Raw genomic sequence first — 9,776 nt, forward strand, 5'->3', positions numbered from 1 at the left:
CTGGACGGAAGACCTGACCCTTGTCCCCTGGACAGTCTCATCAGATCAGCAAGCCAGACCAAGACCAAGGAGGGGCAGCCGGATAATGGGATTAGGACAACGGTAAGAGCCAGCCCTTCTGGAACACTTCCTGTGCACCTGCTATCCTCCTACACAATTCATGCATCTTGACCACCTTCAGGACAACACGGTCAGGTAAGAGACAACATCACCATCAGGAAGGAGTGAGGAATGACGGGGAAACTGAGTCACAAAGAGGTGAAGGCGAGCTGTTTGCCAAAGCCATGAAGTTGTAAGGGTCAGCTCAGAAGAGGCTCAAACCCGCACGGTTCATCCACTAAATGCCACACCAGACTGGGCCACTCGCCACTCACCAGGGCACCACCCTTCTTCTAGAGGGGCGGTTTTCACATTTCCAGAACATATTTCTTATTTTGGTGGGGGGGGAAGAATCTCCAAAAATCTCCATCTCCAAAAGCATCTGGCTCTGGACCTCATCATTTCGTAACGTGGATTTAGTCCCAAGCAAGGCAGGGTCTGAAGAAGACCGGGTCCCATGTGCTGAACACAGACCTGGGAGCTTTATCTGTTTAGTGATTTAATGTGGCCCCCCTCCTGCTGAGGTCGCTGCACCTGCCGCATTTCTTGTCTGAGGAAGTCCAAGTTAGGATAAGCATTAGGGCTTGCTGGAACCTGCGGGTCTTTCTGACTTCTAAAAAAGCTGGCGTCCTGGCCCAGAGAATCTGGGTTGACTGTGGTCCGGCTCCACTCACCCGAGGTACTCTAGCAAGCGGCAGGGACCTGTGGGCGGGACTCCCAAGCAGTGCCCCAGGCCCAGACCCAGCAGGTGTGAGAGGCTCAGCTCTCAGGAGGCTTCAAGACTTTCTCAGAGACCCACCGGCATCTCTGCTCACACTGCCTCCCTCCCTCCCCACCAGGTCTGCCCTACCAGGCCCAAGAAGTCCTCTTCTGATTCTAGAACAGAAAGCACTGCTCAGGGTCACCACGAATTCTAGGTGTGAGCTCCTTCTGTTTCCTGCAGGACCTGCGTTTTTTTTAGGTACAAACACGGGGAGAGAAATGGATGATAGGCAAGAACCCGAAAGGCAGGAAACACCGATTAATGCTTCAAAACCGCATCACCCCCCAAAACACGTCAACCTCAGTAGGTAAATGCCACTTCATCCACCATAAGTCCCAAACTCCACTTTTTCTTTCCTTTTTGGTGGGGGAGGGTGGTGAATATTTCTCATTTTTTCCTCTCTTTGAGATTCTAAAGGTTTGTGCTGGTTTCTTTCTTCTTGTATTTTTTTCCCCCAGAGATCTAAGAAGTCAAGATGGAACCTAAACCAATAAAGTGTGATTAGAAGGTGCCCCCATAGGACAGGTCGAAAAGAAGCTTTTCAAGAAAATTTTAAAAAAAAAAGAAAGAAAGAAAAGAAAAAAAGAAAAAGCAAGAGGGTGGGTCTAGGCATTTCCGTCACTAAGAATAGCAGCGGTGGGCTCCAGGCTCTCCAGTCTGCCTCCTAAAGCTCACTGGGGGGGCGGTGGGGGGGGGGGCTCAAAGCCATTTTCTGTTTCAACTGATGTTAATTTCATCCCAGCATATTTTAGTCCCTCTCATAGCAGGATGACTCATTGCTGCGTGTAAGTGAGTACAATCAGCTCAAACATTTGTAGTCTTCGTGCAAGTGCTGTATGGAAAAAAGGGGGCCTCCCCCTCCCCACCCACCGGATCGCCCCTCCCCGGCCACCGGTCGGGCTGGAATGACAGGCAGCCGCTGCCTGGCGCTCCCTCTTCGGCTTTGCTGACTTAGAAGCACACAAAGCATTTATCCCCCTGGAGACCAGCCCGCTTCTGGCAAGGAAATATTTTCGTGAAGAGGGTTTTGCTCCTGAGAGCTTCGGCCGGGAACGTTTCCAAGGGCAATTTGGAAGAAACTTTGGCAGGTCTTGTCCTCACACAGCTTTCTAACCTTGGTGCCCAAGAAACTCTCAAGATAACGTTTGCTTCGTGATCATCTCAGCATCTAAGAACTACCGGGCAGGAGGAGGCCTCCGACCTTTTCTTTGCCATTCCAGGAATTGCGCTGAAACTGAGAAACAGTAGACAGGACTCATTGAGGGCCACATGGCAAGAGAATTCAGATTAGAATCCACATCTCTCATGGTCCAGAGTATACACGGCTGCTCTTACTCTACAGGCCCTGTTTGAGAAGAACTCTTTCCTGATTATTAAAAGTATTCCTATTTATTATGGAGAATTTTCTACATCTGGCCTATATTACTCCATAATCCCACTCCTCAAAGATAATCACCATCAAGACCCGCTGAACGGACATTCACCCCTAGGCACTCACAACGGGCTTCGCACTTAGAAGAGTCCTGTGCTTGATTTAATGCTCTGCTGTTGCCGTCTTGAATCTCTTTTAATAATTTTCTAATAAGGCAGCATGAATTTTCATTTTGTGCTGGGCCTCATTCATTATGTAGCTGGTCCTAACTACCATTAATATTTTAGTGCCTTCCTTTCTAGTACCTAGCACCCTGTTTTATCCCATTCATTTGTTCTTTCAACAAATGTCATTTGAGCACCTACTGCATGCAAATGATAGAATCCTGTGAAAAGAGCCTTCAAGGGAAGCCCTCCTTTATTGTCGGGTTCCAGGAACCCAGACGAATGTGCCGGCATTGTTGTTCTAGGGGGACGGAACCAGCTGCCCAAGGGGAAAAGACTAACCCATTTGAGTCTAAAAAAAATTAAAATAAGGGAGAAGGCAGGCTGAGGGAAGAAGGTCAGGCGTGGTCCTTGGGCCTCCATGCCAATCTGCTCTGCACTTCTGTGTGGATGAGGGCTCTGATCTAGGCGCTGGGGTTCGTGTTCCAAGTGCAGACAGGCATGAGTTAGGCACAAGTGACAACTTGGGGAACACATCTGCAACTACAGATACCCTGACAACCTGGCAGCCGGAGCTAGGACTAGACTCTGTCCACTTCCAACAAAGGCCAACTCCATCACTGTGGCCCAAGCCCTTCCGGTGAAAAGCATCACATTTGATAACTGCTCTCCACACCCTGGTATCTCTCCAGAGCTCCCAGCACTTTTTTGAACAGGGTGTGGCAAGGGATCTCCGCTCTTAAACCTAGGGAAAGATACTTTACAAAGCAATGAAGAGCTTTTTCATCCAAGCAGCAGGGAGGAAACCTAAACGGAGGAGAATTACCCCCGTTACGTGGTAGACGCTGGGACAGCAAAAGACAAAGCTCTGTATGGTCAAAATGTCATTTCCCCACAAGAGAAAAAAAAAAAAATAATGTGACCTTTCTTTCTCTGGACCAAAGGCATCTGATAGGGATGCTTCCATTTACAGCAATATACCCCACAGGATATTTGAAAACTCTGATTTAATCTTTAATTTCTTGCCAATAAGGTGAGTGCCTGAATTCAACTGCTGGAATAAGATAGAAGTTTAACTCTATAACCAGGAGTTGCTCTGGGTCCACAAATATGTACCTGCCTTCTAGATGTTCTGAGAAAGGGGAATGGTCAAAACTTCAACTGCCTCCTTGATATCTGACCCACTTATCTTGCCAGTGAACACCTTCAAGGACAACAGTTTCAAGACCCAGTGAGTTCAGAGACAAATAACCTTTAATATAGACCAGGATGACTTTGCCTCCTCACCCTCAATATTCGCTAGTTCCCTGGGTTTCTCTTAGAGAAGCACCAAACCTGAGAAAACTCAAGCCACGGAGCCTTGACTGAATTTGAGGTGACTATTAGAGAATGCGTCCCATAAAAATGCGCCTGGCACTGCCAGTGCTTCTCCCTCCAATCCGAGACCAAAGTGATATCCTAAAAAGCAGATCAGCGGCCCCTGGGGGGCTCAGTCGGTTAAGCATGTCACTCTTGATTTCAGTTCAGGTCATGATCTCAGGGTCACGAGATCGAGCCCCGCGTGGGACTCTGCACTGAGTGTGGAGCCTGCTTAAGATTCTCTCTTCCTGGAGAGGAGAAGGGAGTTGAGGGAAATTGGAAGGGGAGGTGAACCATGAGAGACTATGGACTCTGAGAAACAACCTGAGGGGCTTGAAGGGGTGGGGAGTGGGAGTTGGGGGAACAAGGTGGTGGGTATTATGGAGGGCACGGATTGTACGGAGCACTGGGTGTGGTGCAAAAACAATGAATATTGTTATGCTGAAAAGAAATAAAAAAAAAAATTCTCTCTCCCTCTCCCCCACCAGTTGTGTGCTCGCTCTCTCTCTATCTCTCAAAAACAAAAATAATAAACATAAAATAAATAAAAATAAAAAGCAGATCAAGCCATGTGCCTTGTAGATATCCCACCTCCCCGAAGCCCACCTGAGTTAAGGGTAGCTCTGATAGACAGTCTCATACACATACTCAACAGCCCATCTCCAGGGCATGGTTTTTCTACTTCTGAGCTTTCTCAGAAGGTGCAATAGCTGGTTGAACCCACTATAAACTAAAACTCATTTGACTCTAAAAATGAGCACCACAAAAGGCAGAGGTCAGGCGGAGGAAAGAAGGTTGGGCATGATTCTCTGGCATCTAAGGTAATGCGCTCTGCATGTCCACAGTGGGGAGTGCTCTGCTGGACAGCGAGAGGGCGGGGCCGGAGGTGCCGTCAGACGCCTTTTGTGTGCAAGCAGTCCGATGTGCAAGGAGTCACTCCCACTTGGGGCAACCCTCAGCTGAGAAACAATGGGAGTCAGTGGATAAAAGCCCCCGGCTCCCATTTTCAGGAGGATAATTCTGCGGCATGTTCTCCATGGTTCTTTTTATTTTTTATTTTTTAAGATTTATTTTTAGAGAGAGAGAGTGGGAGGGCAGGAGCAGAGGGAGAGAATCGTCAAGCAGACTCTCCACTGAGTGCAGAGAGCCCAGCGCGGGACTCGATCTCACGATGCTGAGATCACAAGCTGAGCCAAAACCAAGAGGCGGGCGCTCAACCAACGGAGCCACCCAGGCGCCCCTCTACCTGACTCCTTAAAGGAACCCCAGCAAGGCTGAGCTCCGCCTTGCCCATAGTGGTGACCAGCTCAGTCGCACACATGGTTTCCACATGGTTCCTTCCTGCCCTGTATCCCATTTCCACACCCTTTCCTGGTGGGGGTCCCGTTCCGAAGAAACCACATGCACCCAGGTCCTCCTCATCTGAGGTTCTGCTGTCAGGGGAACCCAACCAAAGACACCATCTCATTCCCCTCTTAAAACCCCTCACAATCTCTTCGCATTTAAGGTAAAACTGGAGCCCCCTAGCTTGATGTTCAAGGCCTTTAAGAAATCAGCTCATGGTGACTGCTCGTCTTCATTCAAGACCCTGGATCTACAGCCCCCCAGCTGGGAGCCCCGCCCCGCTCATCTCCTGCACCTGGATGTGTTGCCACGAAGCATCCTTCAGAGCAGCAGGACTGGTGCTCAGCTTCCCGGAAGAACTGCGCTCCTCGTGGGCGGGGCCTTCATCTGGCAGCAGAGGCTGGGGCTTCATGCAGAGGCTGGCATACTGCAGGTACACTTAGACATTTTTAAAGGGCCATGCGGCTTTTCCTTCTTTTCTCAGCTAGATTTGGTGTCCTCTAAGTATCCTGGGTACTGGTGGCCTTTTATGTGGGCAAGAAAGGGACTTTTTTTTTTTTTTAAAAGAAGTGGCATAAAGTTGTTGTCTCGTGCAAAATTCTCCCTTCTGGAGGGAGGGGTGTGGACAGCGATGCTTCACAGGTATCAGCGCAAGGCCAAGGTCCGCAGACAGACCAAGTGGAAGGATCTCAGGGCTTTGAAAGGTGAGGGGTGGAAAAAGCTGGGAATGGTGCAGCCTGCCTCAGGGACATGCTCAAACGAACCGTGTGAGGACTAGAAGGCCAGGCTCCCAAGTCCCAGGCAAGGGTTCTTTCTACTCACTCACGTCATCCCTCATCAGTGCTGCATCGGGACCAGGCCGACAGGGCCTCAGCCTTTTCTAGCAGGTCAGCATGCGATATTTTCTGAAGGGTAAGGAAGTAGCAGGGAAGCAATACTTCAGGGAGAATAAGTGTTCTGAACTCCCCAATTCAAGCTAAATCTGGCAAGTTTCCCCCAGAAAAATCAAGCACTATTTGTAGAATTCAAAGCTCAGGGGGGGGAAAGAAAGCAGAGGTAATTGAGTTGATGGATCAGGTTTTTCAGTATGTGCCATGTATTGTAAGTATTTTTCCTTGTTTTCTTATTTCTGTCAGTACGGTCCTTTCTCCACTGTGTGTTGTGCAAATTAGAGGATTGTGAACTGGGTGAAGTAGACAAGGCCTTGTCTAATTCAGTTCCCTTTCTCCAGCACTGACTCATTAACCCTATCCCCACGAGAGACCAGGAAAAGTGAATTATGTGTACAGCAAGGCAGACGCACAGGACGGATGAATGGATGGTCGATGGATGGACACAGGGTTGGGAGGGGGTGAAGGAATGTGTTTCCTCTTTAGGGCTTCCTTTCCTGCCTACTTCTTTCATGACCTCTTCTCTGTCTTAGCACCCCAAACCCAATCTCTTGCCTTTTTCTAAGCCTACTCTAAAGACAGGACAGGATGGTCTCCCCAGCAAGTAGGTAGTATCTGTATGACCCAGAGGTTTCCTAGGCTCTCCTCATCTCCTGGACTGAGGAGTCTCTTCCACTATAAAAGGCCTTTCCTCCTATCATTATAGGCCAGTCTGTAGAAGTCTGTTAAGGTTGAAGGACATCGCCAAGATGTCCGGCAGGACAGCAGACCTGAGATCCTTCTGAAGATAGACATCCACTGTGGACCACAGATGTCACCTCCTGAGGCACGTTCCCCAGAAGATGCAGCTTCCTCCCTTCACCATCTCCTCCCCATTCTGTTCAGCATTTTGCATCATGTTCATTTCCCTAGACAATTTCCATCATGTTTATTTCAGGAACTCCAGCAGTCACTATTAGCGTGACCTACATATTTTTTGATGTCCTAGGTGTTCTCCAATTATCATTAACCCAGTATGTTTTAAAACCAGTCTTAGAAGTAATTATAGCAGGGAACTAGTTTCGCTTCTTTCCAATCAACAGGAGGAAATAATAAGAGAAGGATTTCAATCATGAGCAGAGAAATCTGCTTCTTAAGCAAAAATCCAGGAGAAAAATTGGCCACTTGGGAAAGAAAGAAGCAAAAATGTCTTGATACCCTATTGTGCACTAGATATTTTCACCCGTTATTTCCCACTATATTTATAATATCTTACAAAATAAGTATCAAAATTTCCACTTTTAGAGATGAGGGAACGGAGGCTGAGATAAATGAGAACTATTCTTGAGATTAAAGAAGTAGAATGTGTGGAAGCAGAAGTTTGAGCTATGCAAGCACACTTGGCAGGTCCACAATTGATCCAGAGGTTGCCTCTGCCTAGGTGGGACCACCACATCCGACCAGCACCTTCTTTGTGCACAGCAGCCTGTGGCTTCAGAGAAAGCAGCCATGTTCTTCCTTAGCCTCATCCCTCCCCACCTCCACTGCAAACAGGTGACTGGTCCTGGGCTAGACATCCAAACCAAGCCTGCCAACGTGATTGGTCCAGAGTTGAACATTCAACCCAAGTCCAACCAATCAGAGTCCTTTTCTGGGATTTCTCCCCCCGACACACACACACTGGAACAGGCCATCAGAACCAAGCTCTCTCTGCTATCTGGAAGCAGACAAAGTGAGACTGAGACACGAAAGCCAAGAGCTGTGGGCACCCATTCACAGGGGAAAGAGATGAGAGAGGAACAGAAAGAGTGCAGAGCCCCTGACACAGGGAGTACCCAAAGCCTAGCAACATCTTTGACCTTCTTGGTCCAATCCTACTTTATCATCCATGAGCCAACAAACATCCATCTGCCTCTGTTGGCTCTGGTCAGATGTCAGTCTTAAACAACCAAAAAGGGCTCAGACGGATACAAAGGTCCTATGTACATGTTTCCTAGTCCCTGGTTAGAGACCAGATAAGTAAGGCCGGGCTCAGGCGAAGCCAAGGATGTCCCTTAATCCTATAACATGAATGAGATTCGACCGAAAACCTTTCCGTGCCTGAAGATCGGAGTATTGGCTTCTAAAGAGCCCAGAGGGCTGGTCCCAACTCCAAACAGCACAGTGTGTGAGCAGGGGTGCTGAGCAGGGGGCAGGGAGTGGAATCTGCTTCACAATTACACCCAACCCACCTCACCCTCCTTCCCTCGGCCTCAGTCTCCTCGTGTCTACAATCTCCGACTCTACCCAGGCTTCGGCAGCTCACCTACTACCCCCCTGACCCAGTGGCACCAGTGTTCATGCAACCTTTTTTAAAAGTGGGTTTTCTTGGGGCACCTGGGTGGCTCAGTGGGCTAAAGCCTCTGCCTTCGGCTCAGGTCGTGATCCCAGTGTCCTGGGATCAAGCCCCGCATCGGGCTCTCTGCTCAGCAGGGACCCTGCTCCCCTCTCTCTCTGCTTGCCTCTCTGCCTATTTGTGATCGCTGTCTGTCAAATAAATTAAAAAATAAAAATATTTTTCCAGCATAACAACTCCCATAAAACATGTTTGGCTGGGCACCACTCAGATCCCCTTGGTCCCCTTGGGTCCCACATTCTGGGAAAAAATGGAGCAGATGACCTCTAAGAAGTCGATGTCCGTGTCAAGGAAGGTGGTGGCAGCAGGCCAGTCCACTCAGTGTCCACTGAGCAAACATTTCTGGCGTGTGTTCTCCAGACCGACCACTTGGAGGAATAGCAACAATCCTGTGGCTTCTGCTGAAGGTAAGCAAGCATTCACGACGGGCTGGGCACTGGTCTAAGTGCTTTACAGCTGCGCTCTCATTTTTTATCCACGGAAAAATCCCAGGAGGTAGATATAACTGATTTCTGAATCTCAGAGAGGTGAATTATTCATCACTTAATCCCAAAGCTAGTGTATTAGTTTTCTATGGCTGCCATAACAAATTATCACAAATTTAGTGGCTTAAAACACACATTTATTATCTTCCAGTTCTGTAGGTCAGAAGTCCAACATGAGTCTCAGTGGGCTAAAATCAGGCTGCATTCCTCACTGGCAGCTCTCAGGGAAAGCCTGTTTCCTTGCCTTCTCCAGCTTCTGGAGGCCACCACATGCCTTGGCTCAGGGCGGTCTTCCTCCATCAGGAAAGCCAGCGACACATACCCTGTCCTTCTCACAAGGCCATCCCTCTGGTTCTCTGCAGTCACGAGTGTTCTACTTTTAACTAGTTGTGTGATTAGATTGGGCTGTCCTGCATAATCCAGAATAATCTCCCCCGCCTCACAGTCCTTAGACTTAATTACATCTGCCAAGTCCCTTTTGTCCCTTAAGGTGACATAGGCAGAGGTCTCGGTGATTGGGACACAGACATCACTGGGTTGTTACTCTGCCTGTGACAGTCAGTCAGGGGCAGAGAGAGGCAGTCCCTCATCGCAGGGTCTTCACCTCTACCGAGACACAAGGCGGCATACTGGAGGCCTGCCGCTGAGTGAATGCGGGCACAGCGACCCAGGAAGCCTACCCACCTGGGATGCAAGGCCATATTGCTTTGTTGTGTTTTTTTTTTTTTTTAATCATTTCTTTCCCCAACTAGAATGTCAACTCTAGGAAGGCAGGGATCCTAACGCCCTGGTAACTGCTGGATCTCATCACCTAGAGCGGCACTGAATAATACAGCAGTCACAAGCCACACTGAGCCCTGGAAACATCCCCAGTCCTAATGGAGACATGCTCTCTGCGTAACATATATGCCGGATTTTCAAAGACT

This window comes from Mustela erminea, chromosome 19, assembly GCF_009829155.1.
Source record: "Mustela erminea isolate mMusErm1 chromosome 19, mMusErm1.Pri, whole genome shotgun sequence".
Classification (NCBI taxonomy): domain Eukaryota; kingdom Metazoa; phylum Chordata; class Mammalia; order Carnivora; family Mustelidae; genus Mustela; species Mustela erminea.